Raw genomic sequence first — 27,996 nt, 5'->3', positions numbered from 1 at the left:
AAGATATACAGATGGCCAACAGGCACATGAAAAGATACTAAACATCACTAATCATCAAGGAGATGCCAATCAAAACCACGATTAGATATCATTTTACACTCGGTAGGATGGTTATAATCACCCAGACAAAAAACAACAAACGTTGGAGACGTTGTAGAGAAAAGGGAACCCTCATCCACTGCTGGTGGGAATGCAAACTGGTGCAGCCACTGTGGAAAACAGTGTGGAGATTTCTCAAAAAATTAAAAATAGAAATACCATATGAGCCAGCTATCTCACTACTGGGTATCTACACAGAGAACTTGAAATCAACAATTCAAAGAGACTTATGCACCCCTATGTTCATTGCAGCATTATTCACAATAACCAAGACATGGCAGCAACCCAAGTGCCCACTGACTGATGATTGGATAAAGAAGATGTGGTATATATATACAATGCAATACTTCTCAGCCATAAAAAAAGAGGAAATCATCTCATTTGCAACCACATGGATGAAACCTGAGGACATCATGTTAAGCAAAATACACCAGACAGATAAAGACAAACACCATATGATTTCAAATACTTTATCCATTTTTAAATAAGGTTATTTGTATTTATAATGGTGAGTGGTAAGAGTTCTTAACATATTCTGGGTACTAGACACTTATTAGATATATGATTTGCAAACACTTTTTCCCATTCTGTGATTATCCGTTTACTTTCTTAATAGTGTCCTTTGAAGCACAAATATTTTAAATTTTGACGAAGTCCAATTTATCTATTTTTTTCTTTTGTTGCTTTTGCTTGATGCTATCTCTAAGAAATATTGTCTAATCCAGGTAACAAAGATTTATAAAATTACTTATAAAGTCGGTTTTATTCTAAGAATTTTATAGTTTATCTCTTATACTTAGTTCTTTGATCTATTTTGAATTAATTTTTGTATATGCTGTGAGATAAGGGGCCACCTTCATTCTTCTGCATGTGGATACCCAGTTGTCCCAGCACTATTTGCTGAAGACTTTTTTTTCCTATTGAATTGTCTTGGCACTTTTGTCAAAAATGATCTCATGCATCCCCTTTCATATCCTTTATCTCACTGTATTAGTCTGCCTGGCTGCCGTAACAAAATAGCATAGACTTGGTGGCTTAAACAACAGAAATTTATTTTATCATAGCTCTGGAGGCTTAACGTTCCAGATCAACGTCCAGCAGGGTTGGCTTCTAATGAGGACTCTCTTCTTGGCTTGCAGATGTCTGACTTTTCACTGTCCCTACATGACATGGAGAAAGAGAATGAACGGGCTTGCTTGTGTCTTTTCTCATAAGAATCGTAATCCTGTTAGATCAGGGCTCCACTCTTATGACCTCATTTAACCTTAATTACCTCCCTAAAGACCCTATCTCTAAATACAGTCTCATTGGGTGTTGAAGCTTCGACATACAAATTCTGGGAGAACACAAACATTCAATCCATAACACTCATCAATATTTATTTTTGTCTGTGTGCTCTGATAAATTGCAAACTCCTTGTTTACTTCCCTTTGGTGCCCCCAAATCTGGTAAGGTGCCAGGTAGGCACTTGAGTCATTAGTAGGCATTGAGTAAATATTTGTTGAATTAATGAATGAGTAACTAACCTAAAGTTATTGTGGAGAAAACAGAGGAGCTAAACATATTTGAACCATATTTGTGGTATGTTTTGATGATTCTCTTTTTCATGTTACAGTAGGTACTAGACAGATCAAAGAACACCTTAATCAGCTGAGAATACTGTCTAATTTTAGTGGTCACAGAAGAAAAGCAACAAAGAGAATGCATATAGCTTCATTTTCAAACATTATTTCAGTTTTCAGTGGACCTATTTGAGGATTTTTAAATTTTGAATTGAATCTCTCTTTAGGTACTTCCTTTGGGTACTTCCGAAAATTATTTAGGTTACCAAAGTAGGAGATTAAGAAGATTCTTGAGGTCTATTAATGAGGCAATTTCTTAAGTAAATGGATATTTTCTTTTAGATTATATTTCTGTGTTAATATTGCATATTTAAAGTCACATGTTGTATGCATTGGCATTAACCATAAATATTGTATTTTACAATTGAGTTCTACTTTTATATCAAATTATTGTTCACTTATATGCTGCTTTTGACCATTCAGAGGTAGAGTGACAGATTATAACTAGATAATTAGAAATGGATATGGGGATTTGGGCTGAAATCATGTCACTTTCAAGGATGGTTGCTACTATTTGCAGTTTTAATAAAATGCATATCTAAAGTGTACTTTCAAATAGTTCATTCATTTCTTCAATTATCCAACATACATTTGTTGAATGCCTATCTATGCCAGGCGCTGAATACATATGGATTGATAAGACAAAATTCTTCTCCTTGAGGAGCCCACAGTCTAAAGTAAGACACAAAAGAAAATAGATACAAATGCATGTGGTGAGTTGTGTGTCTGAACTGTGTACTTACTACGGTAGGATTATTTTGTAAGTAATTACATGCACTTACTGTTTTTATGGAGGTGGAGAGGCTTTTAAGGTGAATAAGACCTTATTCTGCTAACTGGGGAGAAGTGGCTTCCCCTGTCAGAAGCACCTGCCTGCATATATATGTAGAATATCAGGCACAAAGAACTGCCAGTAATTTAGCCTAGAGGGAGCACTGGATATATAAGGGAAATGAAACTAGCAAGGTCTGCAAAGCATAGGTCATGAAAGAAATGGTATTCAATCTTTTTCTTGTAGGATATTCAAAGCCCTGGAGGATTTTTAAACAAAGAAGCGATCATTGGCATTTCGTTTTAGAGCAATCACTAGTCCATGTAGAGTCATGAGGACAAGACAGGAGGCAGAAGCCAGTTAGGAATCACTCAGTAGTCCATGTAAGACCCGGAATTAAGACAATGTCTCCAAAGTGGTATAGAGTTACCAGCACTTGATTACCAATTGAATGTAAGAATAGAGGGAGAAAAAAGGTGCCTAGAAGAGCTCTGAGTTATCACAGTTTAGGAGACTAGGATTGGGGCCACAGTGTTACTTTCCTGGGTCCCAGGCACTTTTGCCTTCATGAGCTACTTCCTCCAGGGAAAAAAATTTAAAAATTTATATTTTATGATTATGTTGTATATACTATATATTAAAACAGTTTCTTTGACCTAAAAGTTATTGCTTTCCTCAGGTTTTGAAAGTATTGTGGCTCTAGGGACTGTGCCTACTGTCCTTTGGGATAAGTCAGCCCTGATTGGGATAGATGGTGACACGGATCATAAATAATAAAAGAGAAAAACATAGATTTGAGGGAGAAAATGGTAAGCTAAGTTTGAGACATCATTGGTTTGAAGTGTCTCTTGGTCATTGAAATAGACAAGTTCCTTACACGTGACATCTATAGGGAATGTTGAAACTGAAAGTAAGTACTATATGCAGAAGAATTGAAGCTGTAGGTTCAAATGAGCTAACTTATGGATAATTTTTAGGATGAAAAGAAACTAGGTATCGGGGTGACCTTGAGGAAACAGAAACATCTAAGGAGCTGATGATGCAGGACAAAACAGAGAAGGTACAACTGGAGAGAAGGGACTATGATGGTAATACTAAGAGTTTGGAGGAAATAGAAGAATCTGGAAAAATAATTAAATGAAATATAAATAAAGAGAGGCTACAGTGTTGAATGTTCCATTTGTCAAGTAATTAAAGGACAGAAGGTGGAGCCTTGGGTTAGGCACATAATTGGCTATCTTTGACATAGTACTTTTAGAGACAAGGGTGCATACATCATATTGCAGATGTTGAAGAGTACATTGACCATGAGGAAGAAGTGTCAGTATTGTGGTCCAGAATTTTCCATGTAGCTCAGCTATAAAGACAAGGCAAGGCAAGGACTTTTGTAAGAGGTAGAATCCCAGGGTTCAGAGGTTGTCTTTGTTTTCCTTTCCTTTCACTTTTTAAATAAATGTTTACATAGTCTAAGAGGCCAGTGTAGAGGAATAATTTAAAACAGCAGAAGAGAGAGAAGATATAATTGATAGACGAAGGTTTTGGAGAAGAGAGGGAATGGTAGTTGAGAACGTTGTTGTTCAAAGTATAACTTGTGGGGCAGGAACATGAACATTGTTCAGAATTTTTTAGAATCTCAGGCTCTACTCCAGACCTACTGAATCAGAATCTGCATTAAACAAGATTTCCAGGTACTTCATTAGCACATTAAAGTTTGAGAAGCTCTGATTCAGACACCATTGAATTAATTAGTGTTAGAGAGGCAGAGGGACATTTTTTCCCTTGAGACTAGAGGTGAGAAAATAGAGTGCATGCAGATAATATATTTATAGCTGGTTAAATAAAAGAAGTCGATACTGATTACTTCAACTTTCTCTGAGGAGTAGAAAGCAAGCTCTTCTAATAGAGAAGAAGTTGGAACTTGCACAGGTTAGGAATACTGAGAAATATTTTAAAAAATTATTTTGGAATAGCTATAGGGAATAAGAGAAGTAACTACTCAGAGACTGAGAGGGTCTACTGATAAGAGCATGTGAGTGTGTGGTAGAGCGTGGGCTGGGATGTGTGTGTGTGTGTGTATGGTGGGAATCGGTGGGTGATAACTAAGATACTTTAGTACTAGACAACAGTAGTCCCATGTTTAGAAATAGAGAATTCAGAAATTATTTCACAGTGATCTAAGGTTAAAAAGAAGATAGATTACCAAGGATCTATAGTTCAAAAGTAATTTCAATAGTGTGGTTTTGGTTGGGAGGGTAGCTCTGCTATACTGGAACACTAGTGAAGTCAGAAGGGTTAATAAACACTGAGAAAAGATAGTACTCAAGAAAGAGTGGAGATCGATGAGATTGAAGAACATATTTATGGCAGTACAGCATGGAATAATATAGGGATTAGGGATCATAATCCCAAAACGGCATGTTGGGTTTTAAATTTTTAGATATTGATGAATCCAGGATTTGGTACTATCTGGAGAATAAATTACTAAGTAAAGGTCATAAGTGTGGGAGGAAAAGAGTTCAAATAATTTTCATGTAAGATATTGTGTGGCCATTCACATAGATTCTGAAGCACCATCCATCCCTCTTCCACCAAAGCTCCCAGATCGCCATGATGGTGAGGGCGAGGACTGTGAGTCCACTGCCATGGCCCCCCGAGGAAGGAGCAGTAAAGGTAGGAGAAGCAGCAGGCATAAGCTTCAAAGGTGGTGGTGGGAAGCACCACTTGCAGATGGAGAACCGGGGGTCTGAAATAGGTACAGAAATGTATATTCTACCTCTAAAACCTTACATAGTGGAGAATGAGAGCGCTGCCTTTCATACAGAGAGCTGTAGGGAGGGATACGTTTTATTTTAGCCATTGGGTTTGAAGAATTCTAGAAAAACTTTGAGGATAAGTATTACTTGACACAGAGGAGAAGACTAGAAGGCAGAGGCAAGATGGAAGTACCCATGTGTTTGAAAAGATTCTCCTTCACATGAAGAAAGAGGAAAAATTATTCTTCTGAGGACATTTGCTTCTAGGAGGAGTCAACAACCTCCCCCTTATAATTTAGAGAATGCTGATGCAGGTAGACCTGGAAGACACTTCTAAGGTCCTAAAGTCCAATCCCTGCCCCCCTCCTCCCCCAATATTCTCCCTAGCTAGTGGAGAAAGGGTGGGGTGTGAGAAGGAGGTGTATCTGGGAAATATCCTTTCCTGGTGCCAGTGATTTGGGGACTGGGGTATAACACCATTGATCCTGGTCAGACCTTTTGCAACACTCCGCCATCACTCCCAAAGCCAGCAAACAATTCGCAAATGGCACTTGACTATTGGGTCTTCACTGTAGTCGGTACTTTTACCTCCCTTGCATTGCATTTGTGTATAATTTCTGGAAATGTCTGGTCCTCCTAATGGACTGAAGTCTACATTACATACAGTTACCGTAAATTAGTCATCTCTGTAGTCTCTTTTCCAGCACTCAACACAGTGTGTGCTGGAATAGCTACTCAATAAATGTGTGTTTCCTAAATCCATAAATCCCTATGATCCTGTACCCGAGGACCCTGCAGCCTCAGGGAGCAGAATAGCACTCTTTGAGCAATGACTTGGTACTCTTTCAGCAAGAAGAATGTAATGCCTATCAATATATTCATGGGATTGATATTAAAAAAACGTGACAAAAGTGAATGGCATGCTTTTGATCCAATTTACAAATAGCTAGGTTATATCTTAGGATTAAATGTGGATAATCCATCCATTGAATATTGGGAATTTTAAATATTATTACCTGTCTCTCAATGTTCCAGGACTATCATTCTCTTATGGGAAATCCAATAAAACCCTCCTTCCTCCTAAGCAAAGGTTTACATATTATTCATAAGAAGCATGATTTCTTCTGATGGTTTTAGGATTATGGTTTATGCCATGATTGATTATTTTATGGCTATGCTTATTTTTACTTTTTATATTAGCCTTGCTTTTTCTGTAACATGTTTTTGTATAAGAATTTTTCTCAAGAGTCCCCATTTTTCCTTTTATTTGTGAGGAATGCATTTTATTGCACATAACAGAAAACTCACTAACACATGTAGATTTATTTTTCTCGCTTAATAGGGTGTCTGATGATAAGCAGACCAGAGCTGGTATACTGACTCAGTGACACTATCAGGAACCAGGGTCTCTTCAATATTTCTGTGTGCTGTTTGTTAGATATGGCCTTTTCCTTGAAGTTTCAAGATGGCTGTTGTACTTACTTATATGCTCTTGGAAAAAGAGGAACAAATGGTGAAGGGCAAAGTGGTGTGCCTGCCAAGCCTCTCTCTGTTAGAAAGTCTTCCCGGAAGCTCTACTCAGAGATTTCAACTTTTATTGCACTGGCCAAAATTGGGTCATGTGGCCACTTGTAGACCAATTTTACTGGATAGTGGCTGCAGAAGAAGGATGGTGAATAGGAGTTGGTTAATCCAATTAAAGCATCTATTATTACCTTTTATCATTAATCAGTATGCCAGTCTCTTTACTCTTTACTGAGGTATATAGAGCTTGGACTCAAATAGCACATTTCATATTATGCATTCAGATTAACTATATCTCTTACAAGGATGTGTTCATAAAAATATCAACAATAGCTCATATTTATTACCCATTCACTCAGACTACTGCTGTGTATAATGATCTCATTCAATCTTAATTCTATATAATATAAATAAAGAACTGACTATTGTGTGGAACCAGTTTCCCCAAATTTAAAAAGTTTCTTCATTTCTCTTTCATTTGGAGGGGGCATTAAGCGTATATCAAGCCTATTTTTTCTGTTTCTTTTTTTGGTCTATTTTTCCTTTGTGAAAGATATTGCTGTTAAGAGAATATTACAGCATAGTATTTCTTAAAGTGTGTTTCAAGTGTTGTTAAAAGTGATACACATTAAAAAGTTATATAGTCAAATGATACTGAAAAATGTATAAAATAGTTTAAAATATTAATTTATTTCATTATGGTTTGTTTTCCCAGCTGAATGATAAGCTGCTTCGTGAGATTGGTGGCTGCGTCTGTGTTGCTCATGCTTATAAACCCAGCATCTAGTATGATGTTTGGTAGAAAGTATACCAAAAATAATTATTTTTAAATGAATTTTAGAGCTCTTATATGCTAATGAACTGAGTGAAAATCTAAGAGAGAGAATACAGGTTTAAGTCCCGGCTTTTCAAAATAACTAATCTATGATTTTAAAAATACATTATGGTTTTTGAACTTATAATACACAAAGAAGAGAAAAAAATTCAAAAGCTAAAAATAAAGTAGGAGTGACACCAGCAAGACAGTAACATTGGTCGTTTCTGATTTCATTCTCCTTCACAAGAAAAACTAACAACTATTCATGGACAACACATTACTGAGAGAATCCTAGAACATGGAGAAGAGGCTGAAGCACACTCCCCACACCATAGAGACCAAGAGAGACCGTGGTAGAAGGGTAAGAGGAAAGGCTACATGCTGACCATGTTGCCCCTCCTCCAGCCAGCCCAGTGACGCAGACAGGGGTTTCTCCTGAGCCTACAATTCTTCCAGTGGGAAAAGAAGCCTGGAGTGACATCCTTTCATTGTATGGTCCCAAGATAATATAACAAATCCTTATTTAGGTTGTATTTTCTGTATGTACATATATCATTTCACACATGTAAGAGAGTCTGTAGGATAAATTTCAAGACGTGAATTTGTTGAGTCAAAGTGTACGTGAATTACAAAATTTAGTGGATTGCCAAATTGCTTTCCATTAAGGTTACATGAGTTATACTCTCATCATAATGGATAAATGCCTGTTTCCCTTTAGTCTTCACAATACTGCATGTGATCAGCTTGTCATCTATATCATATAGTTGTCATCAATTGTAGTTGAGCAAAGTGGTCTTTTATGAATTTTAATTATATCTTACTTTGGATTTTGTGCTTTTTTTCTTTTTGCATGCATACTATGACTCTCTGCCTCCCTGACTCTCTTTAATTGTACAGTTTGGTAAATTCTTCTGTTTTCGTTATTAACTCCTTCTATTTTGTAAATGTGTATGAGTGTGTGTGTGTGTGTGTGTATAAGGGTGGAGGGTATGTGTGCGATGCTTACCATATAATTTTGGATTTAAATACTACTTTTATGAATCATCCTAAACACTCATGGGATGTTTCTGCAGTGCTCTCATTTTAGAGATGAGGAAAACACAGAGGTTCATAGAAGTTTAGCACCTTACCAGAGGGCCACGCAGCTAGATAAGATAAAACCTACACTTGATCTCAAATCTAAACTCTCTTCACTAAACAGGGGCCTTCTGATTATATAATTAATGTGCCAACATAGTTTTATGACTGTTTTGTTGTATAGCTCATTATGCTAAAATAATTAAAAGGAAAATAAGTAAAAGGAAAAACGCCTTGTGTATGTTTCATCACATCTACAGCAAACAGAAACATTCACACATATTAATTTTCTCTGTAACCCGATTTTTAATGAATCATGGTTCAGTTTGTTGAAGTATGTATTTAAGCATTTTCAGGAAAAGAGCAGCTGGCATCTTTACAAATAATCAAACTTCTACTAGCTATCTGAGGTGGTTTGTAATAATAATTACAACTCCTTCTGTGTTAATATGTACCATATAGTTTCTTAAACTTTTAAGATTTTTACTTAAGACTTTAGAGTTTTTAGAAGTTTGTTATTTAAAAAAATTCATCCTTCTACAACCTTATATAGTATAAAATAGGATTCTCCCCATTTTACAGTTGAGCATGGAAGGCTGAAACAATTGAGTAACATGTAATGAGAGCAGCAGTTGCTGTTTCAGCCCGGGTGTAACTGACACTAAAGTCTCTGCTCTTAAATGCAAAGTAATAATGTTGTCAAATTTTGTTTAGTAAAATAAATTATTTCAACTTAAAACCTATTAGTTGATCAAGGAAGAGACGGGAGTGGAGAGGGCCTTGGTGTAGACGGCCGGTTTTCAGAGTAAGCTCTGCTGGACAATGAGACCACCAGGTCAGACCCCAGTAACCCTTCAGATTTCTGAGATTTCCTACCATGAATTAGGGAAAATGAAAGATTTTGAGCGGAATTCAGAGATGCTGGGCAAAAGGGAGATAATTTTCTACCAGCAAAGAAAAAGACTTTAGGTCCAAGAATATCAGCAGAGAACAAGGTAAATTCCAGGTGGAGGGATTAGAATTAAAGGTCGATTGTCATTCATTGATGGGGGGTAGGAAGTAGGTAAATCTGAGTGTTAAATGTAAACCACTGAAATATCATTTTAAACTATTATTAAAAAGGAAGACTGACATGTTCGTAAAACTAGAATATGCTTAATTTTCCAAATAGGGAAATTCAAGTTTAATGTGAGCAGTAACCAATTACTGTTGAAACTTTTAGGAAATGAATCATAGAAATTTGCATTAAAATTATATTGGACATTATATGTCATTGTTAAGCTTAGCAGGGATTAGTTCATGTACTAAAATTTAATACTTTTTGAGTGTATTGGAAGCTCATGTACAAAATTGCACTTTCTCTTAGCAGTCCACACCCCAGATACCTCCTACTTTTTGTTCTGTGCAAATGTACAAATGTTCACACCTTAGCTGGTCATGACAGAGTGTAGATTGTGGTAGAAAGAGTTTTGGATATACATCAACATATGGCTATGTTTGAATCCTGGACTCATGCAGCTGTAGTCAAAAATATTAGCCCCTTGTCTCTCAGAAAAAGGAGGAGGTGTAATATCAAAATTTTAGATTTGATAGATTTGAAATTCTTATTTTATAAACATTTCAAATAAGTTGCAAAAAAGTACCTGAAAAATGGTAGGCACTCCATCATAGAGGCCCAGGGATAGGTAGAAGGCATAGTACCCGCTTCTATACAGCTGACTAATAAAACGTATGCAATTCTGAAGATCACAGCTGAAAGAATTGAAAAAATAAAGTTTTCATTCGTTTATTTTGAACACCAACTACATTCAAGGCCAAGTACATTCTAATATCAAATCTTTAAGATTTGCTTTGTGTGAAATACTCTTTTTCAGGTATTCACTTGACTGATTTTATCTTACTTGACTATCATGAAAAATAGTTCCTGAGTCAGGCTCCCCCTTATTCTATTTGTCACTGCCTGATATTTACGATGTAGTTATTTTCTTATCTTTTAGTCTCTGTTTCATCATGAGAATGTAAGCTTCACCTGGGCAGGTGCTTCTTTACTTTTTTATGGCCATGTAACTAGTGCCTTGACTTATGTGTGACATATTGCATGTGATAGTAAATGATTTAATAAATCATGCTATATCACAATATGTGGTACCCATTTATCTTGTCATAAAATATCCTTTTCCGATGTTCTTTGATGTTTATAAGTTGTTTCCTGCTTATGAAAATGCAGTATTTTTCTTGCTTTGGTTTTAAATATTTTGACATTTCAAATAATGCTATTATGAACATCTCTGTACATGAATGTTATTGCCTAATTCTGATTATTTCCTCAGGATAAAATCTTAGGGTGGAGTAGCTTGATCAAAGATTACATTTCAAAATGTAATCTTTAAATATTTTGACACAGCAGTAGATTCATTAGCAACAGCTAGTCCAGTACCCTGCTGCTAATAAGAACTCAAGAGAGATTTATTTAACTGAATGTTTATGTTTTTGAGTAAAGAAATAGAGTGAGATGCAGAAGGAGCTCAGAGAAACGAGGTGGTCTAGGGTGCTCTGGAATAAGCATTGTATACAAAGGCTAAAAACCATGAACTTGACCAGCTCTCTACCACACAATAGGCGAGGCATAGGTTATAACAATTGTGGATGGGTGGGTCAAAACAGCAGGTAGAGAATAATGGTTTAAAGTAGGCTTGGGGAGAACCCTTGGCTGTTTACACAGAGGCCAATGACTGCCCGCATAGACAACAGAATAAAATGCCCAATAAACAAAAATGGTATCTTCCTTTAGACTACGAGACAATCAAGATTAATATTAATCTGAAGGAGTTTCTAGTGATTGTGCTATTTAACTCACTATATGAAAACTAAATTGCTGTCTAATGGAATAGTATTCAGTGTAAGGACGTTACAAACTAAAATCATATTTTTATGAACCATTCTTCATTTTATAAATATAGAAGTATTTAATTGTCCCCCTTTATATTATTAATAGGTACAAATTAAGCATTTTAAAATTTCCTCTGCTTTCCAAAGCATCAGATTTGCTGAAGCATGCTAAGTAAATTAATCAAGACTCCACACTGTGCATTTTTAAATACCTGGTAAATGCAAAATACTGCACTGGATGTTATCTGAGCTAGAATCAGGTAAGTCACTGTTCCTGTCCTGGGAAGATTTTAATCTCCTTGGGAAGAAGAGATGTCAGTACAGGAAGTAACAAAATGAGGGTTAAATACATGTTCAAGGGATGAGGAAGAAGTTAAGTAAACAGTACTAACACCCTTAACAGCAGAGAGACAAGTCTGACCTGAATTTACAAGTGAGAGGAATGGCTTAGTTTGAAGTTCCAGGGAAGACCCTATGGAGAAGGTCGGATACACAGGATTTAGGTCAAGTCAGCAGAAGGAGATGTCATTATGTCAGGAGAAACAGCATGAGTCAGAAAAAAATAAGAAATGTAAAGAAAGGAAGTGGGAAAAGATAATAATGTTCACCTCATGGGAAATAAAACAGTGTGGCTGAGTGGATGGTAAATGTGGAAAATTAAAGGCAGATGCCATTGAAAGATATGATAGATATACACAGACTACCAGGCCAAGACGTTTAATAGAAGACCAAAAAAAGTGACTAACTTCTAAAATGGTTTGCCTGTCATTATGCATGTGACATTTTAACAGTGACCCACCCGCTCTCATAGGGAATTGTAAAGACAGGGGTCGATCCATGAACGAAGTTAATTGACACTAAATGATTTCTTTTACCTTAAACCAGAAGGTTCATAAAATGGTTGGCCATTTAGTTCATTGCTACATTGGAAGCACAGTTAGGAAGAAGAAAGTGTACAGCACTGGGACGAACTCCACATAATTTAATGGGCTAATGATAATTTATAAACTCAGAGGATATGATTCCTAATCCTGCTCTTACAGTTAACACAGCATGTGGTGTTTCTGCATTAATTTCTCTGGTTATAAAATAACTGTATTCCACAACTCTCAAGGGGATCCTACAAAATCAATTGAATAACGACAGATAAGTACTTTGAGCTTCTTAGCGAGAAAACGAAATCTTATAATTGCCTTCTTCAACCACCTTCATTTTATTTTATAGAGTGAACTGGAGTACATGTAAGAGATGGATTAATTTTATCTCCCTTCATTTTTTTCTTGGTAAATCGCACAAAAAAGGAATTCTCACAGATGTGCAGCGTATAAAGATTTTGTTCATAAATGGTAAACATATGATATAACTAGCAATGAAATCACTTCTGCGACACATTTAAGAATTGAGGCATAACTCTTTATAATCAAAACTCATATACATAACATACAAAAGGATGCTTTTATGTTATAATCCACTGTTAGAGTCATTTGTATGTGTTCTTTTGCTTTTCCATAACAGATAATGGACTTTCACTGATTCATGTATATTTTTTTGGTCCAGATTCAACTTTGCTTCCTGGCACAGATTTTTAAAAAATACCTGGCTAAATTGAAATGTGCTGTCCTTGGGCAAAGAACAGCTCTCTGTGTAGCACTAACAAGCTTATTGTATCTGTTAATGTTATTTTGGGTACATGCAATAGAAAGCAATGGACCTTGGCCTACTTAAGTACAAAGGAGATTTATGAGAAGGTAGCATGGTACTCAAAGGCAATGAAAGAGCAGGGTGGCAAAGCTTCTGCAAGGGCAATGCCAGAACAGCTCCAGGGACAAGGAATTCCTCGATGTTATAACGAGGTATTGTCATCAAGTTGCCTCATCTCTCCCGAGATTGCAGTGGGTAGCTCTCAGTTTATGATCAAAATTCCCAGGCAGCATGTGAATCTGATTGCCCCATCTTGAAGGTAGACCATAATGGTTTGACTGAGTCAGGTGCGGACGGCAGCATCAGGTGTTAGGGGGCTGTAACAAGAACAGGAAGATTTGTTGGGTGTCCAAGACCCACCGCACTTGGTGACTACTGACGCTCTCATGATCAAAGACATTCTTGGCTCTTATATACATAACTCTTCTCTAGGATATGCTAAAAGGGATTTGAATAAAAACACCTCTAATACTAGTAAGTGCTGTTCGATGCATCAAAGAGGGCACCTCCTGAGAACTAGGAAAAATAAATTTGTCAAGAGTTAAAGCAATCCATACAAAAGTCAGTTTAAAAATTTGAATGGTGTCTACTCTTAAAGGATTTGAAAAGTAGAATGTTCTAGAAAATAAAAGCAAGAAATAGAGAAAAATAGAGGAAACAATGGGATGAGCTAAATTCCAGTGTACCATATAAAGTAACTGAAAATCTATTCAATAAACATACTAAAGTCCTTAGTTGTGGAAATAAAGATACTGAGAACTGATAACATACAGTACGAAAGAAACACTTTGGCATAAGTCAGCTAGTATCAATTCAGATCTATCATGGAAACCTTTTAAGGAAAGAGCCCAGAACTTGATTAAATTGTTTTCTTAATAAAAAGAGAACAGAACAGAAGTGGTGGAGGAGTATCCTTGCACGCCAAGGAGGTGTGCAACTGAATGGGAATCCATGGGTCTGAGGGTGGATCACAGTAGAACATTTGGGTGAGGATGAAGGGAAAGGAAACCATATTTGATGTTGCTGTGGAAGAAGATGACAGCTCACTCAGCCCAGCAGATGCTTCCCTAATACAGATCATGAAACTGTCACAGAAGCAAGATATAGTGGTAATGTGGGACTTCAAACGTCTGGACATCTGCTGGAAGTCTTGTTTTGCTAAAAGCGACAAATCTAATAAATTCAGCAGTGGTAGATAATGTGTTCTCTTCAGCAATGTCATCCCCATATGTCTCAGTGTTCTCCAACACAGACCCATCCTCCAACCCCAGCCAGACCTTTGCACTTCAAGCAGGAACCCCAATCTTACGTACACAAATCCCTTACCAGGCTACAGAAGGCTCTCTCTGTTGGCTTTTACTAACACCTGGTTCTTCCCTAAGAAGGTGGCTTCAACTTCAGTCTCTGAAGGGGAGTTTTCTTAGTTTCCCAAGGCTCATGTAACGCAGGATATGGAGGCTGCTTTGACAGTACCTTGCTTCTTTGGTGCTGTTTCTAAACCATTACGACTCAGAGCCCATGTATGTAAGCAGACTCTACTTTACCACTTATACTTGGCTTTATCATCTCGATCCTTTTCACGTTTCCACCATCCACCCAACACTTGTCAATATCGCTCATCCGTGACCATCCTCCCTGAAGGGTCTGATCCCAGTCAACGGTTTCACCATGTGCCTTAAGCCTGGCTATAATTGTGGCCTTCACGTGGGCAAACCTTAGAGTGTTCTGACTTCTCATTTCTTTTGCCTTCAATTTCTAACTCTTTTTCCCATTCTGCATCAGTCACTCCCACATCTTTAACAGTCTGGAATAGGTTTCTGTAGCAATATTTTCACTCCTGGCGTCTTACATTCCACTCCCTGGCTATTTCTTCAAGATGCTCACTCCTTTATTCCTTTTACATCTGTTTTCTGACTGCATTTAGAAAGCCTATCTTTGACTACCTTATTTTTTCCAGCTTACCAGGAAAAGTCTCTTTGCTTCTTATTCCATCTAGCTAGATCATGCTACTCATCAATTCATCCATTCTCTTGCCAATAGTCTCATCTTCCAAGCCTCCTTTCTTCACCAGCTCTCAGCTCTAAGCTGTTGAGCAGAGTGAGGAAAAATTCACAGTTTATAGATTGTTGTGATTAAGTACTCAGACTATCTGATCTCATCTGGGCCTTAAAATCTACCTGAAGTTCCTTGTATGTGATCCTTGTCATCTCCTTTTCCTGCTCTCTACAGTTGCTATGTCCAACCTTCATTCATGGTAAAGCCCAAATATATCATCCCTCTCTAATTCAAAGAGGAAAGAGAGGACGTCAACTGAGAAATTCTTAATGTTTCTTGTCACTATGGTAGACAGGATATTTTTGGCTGGAAGTAGCATAACCCCTTATCAAAAGTGGCTTTAAAGGGTAAGGACTTTTATTGTCTCACTTAAGAAAAAGCTGTAATGTAGGTAAGTCTAGGGGTTAGTTCAGCTGTATAATATTGTCATTGGAGACTCAGCCAGTTTATATCTGTGGTGGGTATAAGATTCAAGCATGAAGTCTCACAAAGCATGACTTCTAGTATTTATGCCTTTGCAACCCCTTCCCTGGGGTGTGGGTGGGACATGTGACTTGCTTCTAACCCGCAGACTATGGCAAAGCTGACAAGATGTCACTCCTTTGATTGTGGAGTGTAGTCTTGCTAGCTGACTTACTTTAGAAACTCTACTGCTAGCTTAGAAGAACCAAGCAGCCATATTTTGGAGGCTCCCATGGCAAGAAGCTGAGAGGCCTCTAGGAGCTGAGGGGCAACTTTAGCCAACAGGCGGGAAGAAACTAGGGTCCTCAGTCCTACAACCACAAGGGAATGAATTCTGCCTACAAGCTGAGTGACATTGGCAGCATATTCTTCCCCAGCAGAGCCTTGAGATGAGGGCACAATCTGATCCCTTGATCACAGACTTGGGAAACCCTAAGCAGAGGCCCTGGTCAAGCTGTGCCCAGACTCCTGATCCAGAGAACTCATGCCCAGAACTCATTCTATAGTAGACATACTGGTGTTCTTACCAAGATTGGTTCCCGCATTAGAGCCTTTGACTTAATAATCCCTTTTCATGGCTCATTCTTCCTTAGTCAACATTTTCATTCATCTTTTATACATATATAGATAGATAGTCTATATATATACACACACACACACACACAATCATTCTTCCTTTATTTCATTATACAAAAGTAATTATTAAATTTTTACCCTGTGTCAAGCACTAACCAGATGATAGAAATTCAGCATTAAACAAACAAACTATATATATATATAGGTGAAAAATATTGGTCCTGAGCTAACACCTGTGCCAATATCCCTCTGTTTTGTATGTGGGATGCCACTACAGCATGGCTTGATGAGTGATGTAAGTCTGTACCCAGAATCCGAACCTGCGAACCCTGGGCTGCCAAAATGGAGCACACAAACTTAACCACTATGCCATTGGGCTGGCTGCAGTAAAATATTCTTATCAAAAAGACACTGACTGTTGCTTAAATAAACTATTCAAATTGTCAGATTGGATGCAGCTGCAAATAAATTTGAAAAATTCCTGTTAAGATAGCCCAGAGTGCATAATCTGAATAGTATTTCATTTTGAACCCCTTCAGCAACAAATTCAAGTCTACTCCATGCTCGTGGGTGTCTATGATGGCCTAGATCTAAGGTCAATCACCTGGAAAAGTCAAAAGAGAACATGACATGAATATTTTCAAAACTTTACTCATTACAAGTCAGTGGTCTACTCTTCCAATGTGGAATTCCTGAGTACATCTCAAACTGACTCATTCTCCTCATCACTTCTCCCATATAGTTGATCAATTCCTGTTTATTTCCACTCTAAAAATAATTTCCACATGTTTCCTATCCCTTGGATGCAGATCTTAGCATGGCGTAGTGTAAACCTTATTCTCAGGATAATTTTTTTCCTACTTCCTTACTTTTATCACTCAAAGTACAAATGGAATGCCGTTTTTTGGTTGAAGGCTACCAGGTAGACTTTCGGAGTTACTTGTTTTGCTCTCTGGTCTCTGTACTCCTTTGATAGTTTATCATTGTCTCTATAAGACACCTAGAAAGCTGTATGTGATTGACATACTGGTCTGCCCTTCCAGATCAAGTGTTTTGCAAGACCGGGTCTACAACATATTAATATTGTTTCCAGGATCTAGAAAATTGACTGACACAATAGCCACATAATGAGTATTTTTAGAAGTATTAAGAATTAATGAAACACTACCAGAAAAAAGGTTGCCCAGCTCCATTCTATTGATTTTCTTCTCTAGCACCATCTTCATTTTAAAAAGACATAATTACTGATATGATTGGCAATGTGCTAATTATGTATTTTTCTTGTAAGTTACTGAGGAACAGTTTAAAGCACTAATTTTAATGGTGACGCTGATATTTCCAGTTGACAAGCGTGAGGAAGCATCTAGAAAATGGGATCAGACCACTGGAGAAATGTGACATGTAAAAGAATTCGCTGGACAGAAAGTATTCCAGAGAAGCTGGGAGAGCATGTCCCACACAAGTTTCCTTCTGCCAATTCCCACCTGACTTCTTTGCACAGTTATATTTCAAGGCCACGTGGGTTTTGGCGAATTGAGCAGTTTCAATTAGTTTATCATTTGCTGATTACTTGCAGTAAGTAATGTAATAAACACACCCTGCAATATGTATGCAGCTTTTTGGTGGCTTGAAAGTAACTTGCCTTCACAGTACCCCACGTTATACAGAGCTCGGCTATTCTAGTGGGAGAGACAAGGTAGGTCGGTCTGCAATACTCTCCTGTGAGCAGCCACTACGGCCCGTTTATTGCTATTATTTAGCTCATCCTCAGTACATGCAAGAGAATATTATTTTCTTTGTTGCTGTAGTTTTCAGGTTTCTTTCGTGTCTATTTATTCCTCCTAAATCATTATCAGATTTGTTTTGAAGAAAGCCAAAGTCAATTTTAGTATAAATTATGAAGACATATATGGAATATTTGTAGAAAAGTAATAACAATATGGAAACTCTCAGAATATCCATCTTTTTCTGTCAATAGATGTTAATATGTAGCAAATAAAAATGGTAATATCCTCTGTATATCTTAATTAAAGAGATTTAATATTTACACAGGACCATGAAGAAAGCATTATTTAATGTGCTCCCTTTCTCCCTCCTTCTTGCTGCCCCTCTGTCCCCATTCTGTGCCATAGTTGTAGCATTATTTTCACCTCAGCTCAAAAAAAATAAAGTTTTGACTAAAGTCTCTCTGAGGCCTCACACTAAATGAGTCCCTCTCACATACACAGTCATAGCAGCTCCTACTTTGACTTCAGAAACTTTAAAATAGTTTTTATGCCAGAGCCCAACCTAATCCTTGTTCTGGAAAAGGAAAACCCCTGTTAACATCGGCCAGGGTCCACAGCACCACAGAGCGGAAGCCACAAAGATTCACATTTGCTCTGCACTGGAGAGGAGAGCAGGGTCCACCAGGAGGTGAACACCCAGCAATGGGGCGGGGGGGAGGCGTGGTGGAGGGAGACTAGTGAGGAGTGGAGAGACAGGAGAAGACATGGCGGCAGGGCAGAGTCATATGGGATATCCTTCCGTACCTAAGCCGAGAAACTTGCTCCACATTCCCTTATTTGATACAAGTAAATGACATAGATGGGGTCATTTGATTCCTCTGGGAATGAAAGTCAGCTGGCTAGTCAGAAAGCCTGGTACAAACGTGCTGAGACCTCCAGGGGTGTCCCGAGTTTGTCTTCTCTGGGGTAAGTCGGTATAACAGTACTTAGGTAAGGGTGTCCTTGCTTCCTGGGCGCCTGGAGAGGCACAGTCAAGGTAGAGCTGGGAAAGCAGCTCCATCCTGGGAGCTTTTCTTGCTATGAAAGAAAATCAGTTCTCACTTTCATATAATTGGCAAGCATAAAAAGGATGCATTTTATGGGCACCAAAAAAAAACCCCCACATGTTGTGTGCTTAATAAATATTTATAGCCCTGTTACTGAAACCAATGAGCTCTGTAAATTTTTTATTTTAAGATTTTATTTTTTCCTTTTTCTCCCCAAAGCCCCCCAGTACATAGTTGTATATTCTTTGTTGTGGGTCCTTCTAGTTGTGGCATGTGGGACGCCGCCTCAGCGTGGTTTAATGAGCAGTGCCATGTCCGCGCCCAGGATTCGAACCAACGAAACACTGGGCCGCCTGCAGCGGAGCGCACGAACTTAACCACTCGGCCACGGGGCCAGCCCCAAGAGCTCTGTAAATTTTAAAATGCACTCAAAGTTTCCAGAGCCACGTGGGGATTAAACTTAACTTTCCCTGGGAGTGAAACTTGGAGCAGAGGAGAGTTGAATGCTTTTAGGTGTTTAATTCCCAAGCGTGGCAATACATTCACCCTGTTGCTTCTTCCTCTGATCGTCTCTGTCATACCTGCCTGTGGCACCACTCAAGGTGATTACTAGAGGCACTAATTAGTTTGGAAGAGTCAAAATAAGTCATCCAAAAGAAACAGTCAGTTCATTTTTTCCTTCCATCTCTAAATAGAAATGCCCCACATTCAACACTTTGCTCACACTGCTGTGCTCCTAATCCCTCTGCTTTATCATCTTCTCCTTCTTCATCTCCTTTCCCATTATGCCATGAAAGGCATATACAAGTAAAAGTGAAGTCAGGAAAAAAAATGGTGTCTATATTAATTTATTGTAGAGCCTGTCAGTTTTAATCGTATCAAAGTAAAGATTATGTTTATATAGGTTAATTCTCTAAAATGACTTGAATTGATTATCTCTATTGTGGTTATTGTAATGCTAAAGAAAAATTCCAGTGATGATTCATTTCATCACAAATCATTCTCTACTCTCTAAATTTAACATTCTCTAAACATAGTCTAGCAAAGGAAGGCAGTTGGACATTATTTGTAGAGTCATGTACTTATTCCTATTAATCTTGTTCTGAGTATACTTTGGAAAGCAAAATCTAGGAATTTTGTAACTCGAACACAAAATACTTCCTCCCCAGGAAGAGTATTGTACTTTAAAAGTAATACTTGATTAATTCTTTTGGGCTTTATCCATGAAATATATGCTTCAGAAATAACATATGTGTTATTCGTATCATCAAAGGTTTTCAAAAAATATTTATGAAAAGCTTAATATGTGCTCATTCTCTTGGACCTTGGAAAAGATTACAGTAAAATTCTATACTCTGCCTATGTAATCTTGTGTTGTCCTTGATGATCTCCTTCATAGGACCCACCATGAGGACCACCTTCTTGATGCCTGCATCTGTGCTGGAGAAAGAGGCGTAGCCAAGTAGACCTGGCCTTCTCAGTGTTTATAGCAACCAGCTGCAACCTGGCCCTGACCACTTCTCAGCACGCCTGACATTTCTCCCTCATTGCCTCCTTGGCTCATCACTCTCAGAAATGTTCCAAATCCCTTTAGCCCATAAGCTTCCAATTTTCCTTCCTCAATCTCAGCAGATCTCTTACTTCACTGGGCATTTTGGGACAGTTCAGAAGGACTCCTTTCAGTATTTCAGCATGCCTCATTTTTTTCCTTCATTCTTTCATTGTCTCAGGAATAGAATGGAGTGTAATTGTTCAAAACCCAGAACTATATTTTTGATTCCATTTTCTGGCATCCTGAGGAGCCCTGAATGTATGCTCATCCCTTTGAGTTTAAGCATTTTAAACGGCATCCTCCTAATTTTTTGTTTTAATCATCCATTTATTCAATGAACAAATATTTACTCAGGGCCTGCTATATTAGGCATTGGGTCTAAAGAAGAAAAAAAATGAGTCTTGACATTTGGGGGTTCACAGACTGATATTTAGATAGTCATTCTATAATATGGTGAGTGAAATAAGAACAGCAAATATTGTATTGAACTCTGACTATAGCCAGACATTGTATTAAAGTCATTATTGAATATAATTCTAAAACAAAGCATGATGAAATAAAATCTGTCCAAGGACATTCTGTGCTTACACCATTTTTACCAACTATAAAACTAAGGTTTTCAGAGGTGAAATAATTTGTCAAAACATGTATAACTAGAGAGTGGCAGAGTTGATGTTCAAACCCCTGACTTTGTGATTTGAGGGCTCATGTCTTTAAGGTATTGTATTGTCTATACAATGATGAGGTGCTGCATAAAGTACTATGGCAGAATAGGAATGTTTAAGCCAGGTTGGTATATGGCAGTAGTCTCCTTGGAGCAGGTTACACCCACATTGTCTTACTAAATGAGAGTTGGATTTAGGCAAGAGGGTGCTTGGGTCTTGCCCTGGAGGGCATTGCATATAGCAAGGTGACCACCAGTCACATCAAGAGAGCAGAAGCGGTCTAGTATTAGAAGGTCATAGAGTTGAAAGATAGTGGTGGAAGATTACACTGAGAAGCAGGCTGGGACCTTGTCCTTGAGAGCCTTTATGGTACAAGGAGGAGTTTAGATTTTATGTAAGAAGCCACTGGGAACCAGAACAATTTTAATAAAAGAAATTCCAAGGTCAGATTTGCGTTACTTATAAGTCTACCTAGAATGGGAGAGGGTGAAAGAAGAAAGCCAGACAAGAAGCAGAAACAGAAGTTAGACAATTGTTCCAATAACCCAGGTGAGAGGTGATTGATGAGTGCTCTATGGAGCAATGGCATCACTATCAAGCAGACCTGTGCTGTCATTCTGCCTCTGACACCTACCAGCTGGGTGACTCAGGGCTAGTTTTTAACCTTTCTAATTTCCAAGTTCCTAAAATGGTAAATGAAGATAATACCTCCTTCATAGATTTATTGAAGGGAATAATGTGACAATCCGTGTAAACTGCTTAACATATTGCTTGGCACATTGTAAGCGTTCAACAAATTAGTGATGTTATTATTACTAATGTTATATCTACTAGCAAATTCAATGCGAATAGCTCTCTTGGGGAGCAGGACATGGAGCGTTAGCTCAAATTTTATGCTTAGAAGTTAGGATTAAATGTTGTAGTTGATGGAACAGGTCTAGTTCACTGGGCTGCAGAGATTTCCAGACACAAAACACACGTAACAGATAGCAGTCTTTGTGCACAAACCCAAGATATATTTCATACTAAAGCTGCATCAAGGCCTCTCCTGATGCAAGAATTTCAACTTCAGACACCACTGGGCTTCCCTTCCCCCATAGGGTTCGACTGGTTACCAAAAATCTAAGGAATGTGTCAGGCCCTTAATCCCGAGCAATGCCATTGTTTCCTTGGACTCTTCTGCTCTCCAGGACTACAAGAGAGGGTCTTCAAAGGCCGCTCAAGACACTGCTCACAGTGGACTCAAGGATATTGTATTGGTCAGGCTATGCTGTGGTAGCAACAAAACTCAGAAAGTCTATCACTTTTACTTGCTCATGCTACATGTTCAGTTCAGGTCAGCTCGGGAGGGGTGCTCTGCTCTGCATCTGAGCACTCTGGGACCCAGGATAATGAAGTGTTTCCAGGCACCATGACAGAGGGAAAGAGAAAAGCATCATGAGTCCCTCATTGACTCGTAAGGCTTCTACCAAAAAGTGATGTGCCACTTCCTTTCATGTTTAACATTGGCCAAAGCAAGTCATGAGACACACCCAAATCCCAAAGGATGGCAAAATAAAATCCCACCACGTAACCAGGAAGAGACCCAGATATATTTGGTAAATAGCACTGATGTCTCCCACGGATGCCAGTCACAGTCCGCTGCCCACAAACTTGCCCACAGTTACATTTTAATCTGTTCTTTAGTCTGGAAAGTGTAGTGTGCAGTCTCCACTGACTTCCCACAGCTAGCCCCAAAGTGGGGCATTGCTTGCTGATGGGGGCTTTGCTCCACGATGTGCAGAGAACATCCCACACCACCACCCTGAGGAATCTCAACCTGATTAGGATGGTCTACTTCTGCTTCTTTCCATTCAAACTTTCTTTGCCCCACCAAAGTCTTGGCAAAGATAGCTCCTAGATGTCTGCAACTTCTGCTTTCAGCCCATCACAATTTTAAAAAAGCTTGTTGTTAACTGTCATCCACTATTTCCACCCCCCCCCCAATTCCCTAGGCAAAGAGCTCTGAAATGACAACTAAAACAAGTTCCATGAGACAGTAGAGGGGATTAATGCATTCAACAGTGAGCAAAAAAATACAAAATTATATTATTGTATGAGAAGCTTGAAAAAATGACGAATCTTGAGCAAAAGCCAGTGAGGAAACCATATTTCTTAGTGAACTAAGTTTTGGAAATAGTGGAGATGATCTGGCCAAATCAAGAGGCAGAACGTAGAAAGGGCCTCTGAGACAAGGGCCAAGAGGAAGAGGTGAGCGCTTGAGCAGTGTTGGCCCTGGAGCCTGGGGGTGGGTGGAGGTGGCAGGAGGGAGCCGAGGGCACAGACTGTTCATGAGTCAGATATGAGGTTTTTAGTGAATGCAAGAGCAAAGCATGATTTCCAAGTTTAAGTCTTGTTTCTTGGGTGATTGATAGCATCATAAACTCAAATATTTAACCCTGAAAGAGAAGGAGTTTCTGTTTTTCTTTAATTGAGGGATGGGATCCAGGTTGGTTATGTTCAGTTTGAAGCATCTGTGGAATAACCAAAAAAAAGACATGTAGCAAGTATTAAGATATATAAGGGTGGGTCTCAGGAATGATATTTGGATTAGAAATAAAGACTTGGTATATAGGTGGTTGGTGAAACCATAGACGAGATGAGATCTCCCAGGACAGCGAGAAGGTAAGGAAGGGCTCACAGCTCAAGTTGCCTTTCCTTGGAAAGAAAAATATCATTTGCCAAGGTGACCACTGAATTTAAGCATTAAACCATCTTCTCTCTGCCAAATGAGTGTTTATTCCTATTCTGCTTGATAATTGATCTCTGGTTTCTTCACACGTGCTGACAAAATAATCAAAAAACCTCCTGAAATATATATGGTACAATAACTGAAATAAATGATGCCACTGCATAATCTGTCAGCTAAATAATATTTACTACTGCAAGAATATCATAGCTTATTGAGTATTAACTCTGTGCTAGGCTTAGTTTAAGTTCTTTACATACAGTTGACTTAAATTTTCAGGAATACCTCATTCCAGTATGTAGCATTATCTTCATTGTTTTGTGGAGGGAAATAGGCTAAAACAGTTTGAGTGAAGGGAGAGGGTGGATGTAAGATTTAAGCCCCATTTTTTTTTTTAACTCCTATAACATCTCATATACTGTTATCCATTAGACAAAAGTGTTGATTTATTAATAATTTAGAATGTTAAACTTTCATCAAATAGTGGTTCTGTTTAGTTATTCAGAGGTGAATTACAACTGAAGTCATAACTCTCAATTTTCTCCTTCCATCTTGCTGTCAAAAGATCAGTGGGTAAAGAAAATACTTTAATCACGCACATGAAGCGCATTTTTACCCTGTCTTACTAGAGCTAAGTAATACTCAGATCCTCACGTTTCCGTTGTCAGTACATACTGGATGTTTGAGAGAGTACACCAAGCATCAGTCCCTCACTGAAAATAGCCATGCGGGACGTTTATGAGAGTTTAAAAATGCTTTATCACACCTGTCACCTGGCAGCGTGCATGAGCCTGTTATGATGGAGATGAGCAAACAATCAGTAAAAAATACCTAATGTGATTTCTATACACAGGTAGCCTCAAATGGAAAAGTAGAAACTAGTAAATAATGTTTGTTGAGAAGATATAGTAGCAATAAACAGCCGGTAAGTGAATGGTTAGTAAGAATTTAACTCACTTTATGTATGCTTTCCATATTAAAGTAAGAGTAATTTAAAGGAGAATTGCTAGTTTTTGACACTGACAGCATTTTTTCTTTTTAAGATAAGAGAACAGTTCCTTTACTTACATTCTACTTGACTCCACAGGCCCATTGTGCTGTCTGCTGTAATCTTGCTGAATTATGTGAGGAACAACTTTGCTAAAAGACTACTAGAAATATAAGATTGGTATATTGCACTATATCTTCTCCCATACCAGAATGAATTAAGGTTTCAACATAGATGAAACAGCAAGCACACCACAGCCAATGGTTAACTAGGTAATCTAGTTAACTGGAGAACTGGTCTTGGTTTATTTAGTCCTGACCTAAATCTCTTACTGATAGTTCCAATAGATTATTTCAATTGGACCTGTTTTCTTGACCTAAAGATTTAAGTGACAGCAAATAGCACTCTGATCTTTGGCCCATCTAAAAAGCTCCAACCAGCCAGGCTAAACTTCATCATTGTTTATTTCCACGCAGTACAGATAGAAACTAAACCCCCCACCTCCAATTTTACTGCCCTTTGGTATTACATAATTATTTTTATTAATCATAAAGCTGTTAAATCCTACCATTTTTGCTGGGATTTTAGAAGTTGAATACCTAACATTTATCATTATCACATGCAACCTTAAGTGGCTTAAATGGGCATTTGAGGAAGTGTCACCTCATCTGTGTGTGGCAACGCTGAGGAATTGCTTCGGAACAGATGTTAACGTTTAACACATTTACTTCTTAGATGTTCATTTGAAAAGAAATCTCTTAGGCTGTAAATTATCAGACTGACAGAGAGGGAAGATATTTATATTGTTCTTATCAATTAAACATCTTTGATTTTAGAGTCAAAGCCTTTAGTGAAGTCTTTCAGAACAGTTAAACACTGTTCATGTCTCCTGACTTACTCTCATTAAGCATTTAAACACTCCACAGGGAGAAATTGTGTTCCCAACATCAGTGATTCACAGTTCCCGATGTTAACGCTCATACTCTTTAAAAAGATCCGTCACAGTAAATATCTGCTCTAAAAGGAAGGGTGGGCTGGGATTACCCAAGTTCTATGTTGAATAAGGCGCTGGCTCTTCCTCTTCAGCAGGCATCAGGTTCAGCTGGCAGTGGGTATGTGAAAACAGACGACTGGCTCCCACCTCCAGAGTTTCTAAATCGGTAGGTCTTTGGTGGGGTCCAATAATTTGCATTTATAACAGGTTCTCAGGAGATGTTAATACTGAAATGGCTGGTCTGGGAGGCAAACTTTAGGAACCACTGGCATTGAGTGTAAGTTTACCCATTTGTCTTCCTGGGTTAAAAATTTTCAGCAATTGGAAAAGTTATGGGAATCCTGCAGACTATCTGGTCCTGTTTCTTAGAGAGTTACAACAAAGGATCTAAGAAGCCCTAAAGTTAAAAATATTTTTTTTTTAATTTTGACTCCGTATTTCTCCAACTCATTTGATTCAAAACCTTTATTATCATGGGTAATTTACATCTACTTGGATATTCCCTAAAATAGAGTTAAGACATTAATTTCTTAGGACTTGATTGTGAAAACCTCATAGCATGCTGCCTTAAGGAACTGCATTGTTCATACCATTCTCTCCTCCTTTCGTTTGCTAGCAAGATGCATTTAAAGTTTAAGGGAGCGCTAATCCTCCTCATAGAGAAAGTAGAACATGAACTTATCCTTCTAATAGACTAGTAGTTAGAGATGAGTGTGAAGGCAAGCAGGCAGTGTCAAAGGAGAAAATTAGGTTCAGAGAACACAAGACATGAAGAAAAACGTTTGGGTGAAGTATGGCGGTATACAGGATAGATGGATGGACAAAATCTCAGACCAAATCAGCCTCCTGCGTCAGCACTTACCAAAGACCACTCTAGTACCTTCAGGAAGCTTCAATGATTGTTCACAGCTTGTTATAATTTCCGGCTCTGGCCAACTCTATCTCAGTTTACCCCCTGGTTCAAGTTTTCCTGAAGGAGAAAGTCACTGTTTTCATTCTAGGTATATATTTATAAAGGATCTTTTCAGAGACGTTGTAAGAGAGATATAATCAAGTTGGTTGAAAGAAAACAAAAAGCTTTTGTCAGTTTTCTGATTGAAAGGTGTATATGTATTGAGGGTTTGAGGAAGTATGAACAGGTGAGGTGAAGTCACACTTAACCTAATCCATGTTATTTTCATTAAAGATAATCACAATACAATCAATTAAAAGAATCAGTGCTATAGTCTACCCCCACCACTTTAATTTTATAGTATTTATCCACTAATGCCTCAATGTATGGGACTATGACCCCTTAAGAAAAGGATGCCAAACTTTTGACTTTACTTCCAGCACAGAAAAAGAGGGCAAATGACATCAAAGTTGCTCCATGAGAATATAACTATTCTTTGGGAGGATGACATAGAACAGACATACCCATCATATGATGGATTATTTTATCTCAGATATTATGGTTGGTCAGAATTTTTCCTGGTCACCTGCCCTTTGTCCACTGCTCTACTTTTTCCATCTTCAGATCCAAATAAGATCAATAACTTCTAACGAATGGGAATGTTGCCTGGCAGCCTAAAAGAGGTTGGTAACTGTATTGTATTAGTTTTCTATTTCTGCATAACAAATTATCACACATATAGCAGCTTAAAAGAACATGTACTTACTATTTCACATTTCTGTGGCTCGGGAACCTGGGCACAGCTTACCTGGGTCCTCTGTTCAGGATCTCATGAAGCTGAAATCTACTTGTTAGATTGCATTCTCATTCAGAGGATCAGCGAGGGAAAGATCGTCTTCCAAGATCCCTCTGGTTGGAAGGAGAGAGAGTCCTTCTCATTGGGGACGGCTAGGTTAGTCTTTTAAGGGTTTTCAACTAATTAAGTCAGGCCCAACCAAAATGACCTCCTTTTTGATTAGTTCAAAATCAACTGACTCGGAACCTACACTGCATCTGC

General features: G+C 38.2%; 1 long non-coding RNA gene across 1 annotated transcript; it reads right to left on the bottom strand.

Moving 5' to 3' along the window:
* Window positions 1–1,130: 1,130 nt before the first annotated feature.
* LOC102151117 (uncharacterized) lies at window positions 1,131–27,996 on the bottom strand. The gene is made up of 5 exons (XR_289164.4): window positions 27,748–27,996; window positions 26,910–27,017; window positions 10,308–10,416; window positions 6,729–6,902; window positions 1,131–1,259 (listed from the first exon to the last, which is right to left on the bottom strand). It is a non-coding gene; the product is annotated as an uncharacterized lncRNA (long non-coding RNA).

The sequence above is a fragment of the Equus caballus genome, chromosome 20 (genome assembly GCF_041296265.1).
Source record: "Equus caballus isolate H_3958 breed thoroughbred chromosome 20, TB-T2T, whole genome shotgun sequence".
NCBI classification, from domain to species: domain Eukaryota; kingdom Metazoa; phylum Chordata; class Mammalia; order Perissodactyla; family Equidae; genus Equus; species Equus caballus.
The sequence above is the reverse complement of the archived record's forward strand: the minus strand, read 5'-3'. Positions and strand labels throughout refer to the sequence as shown.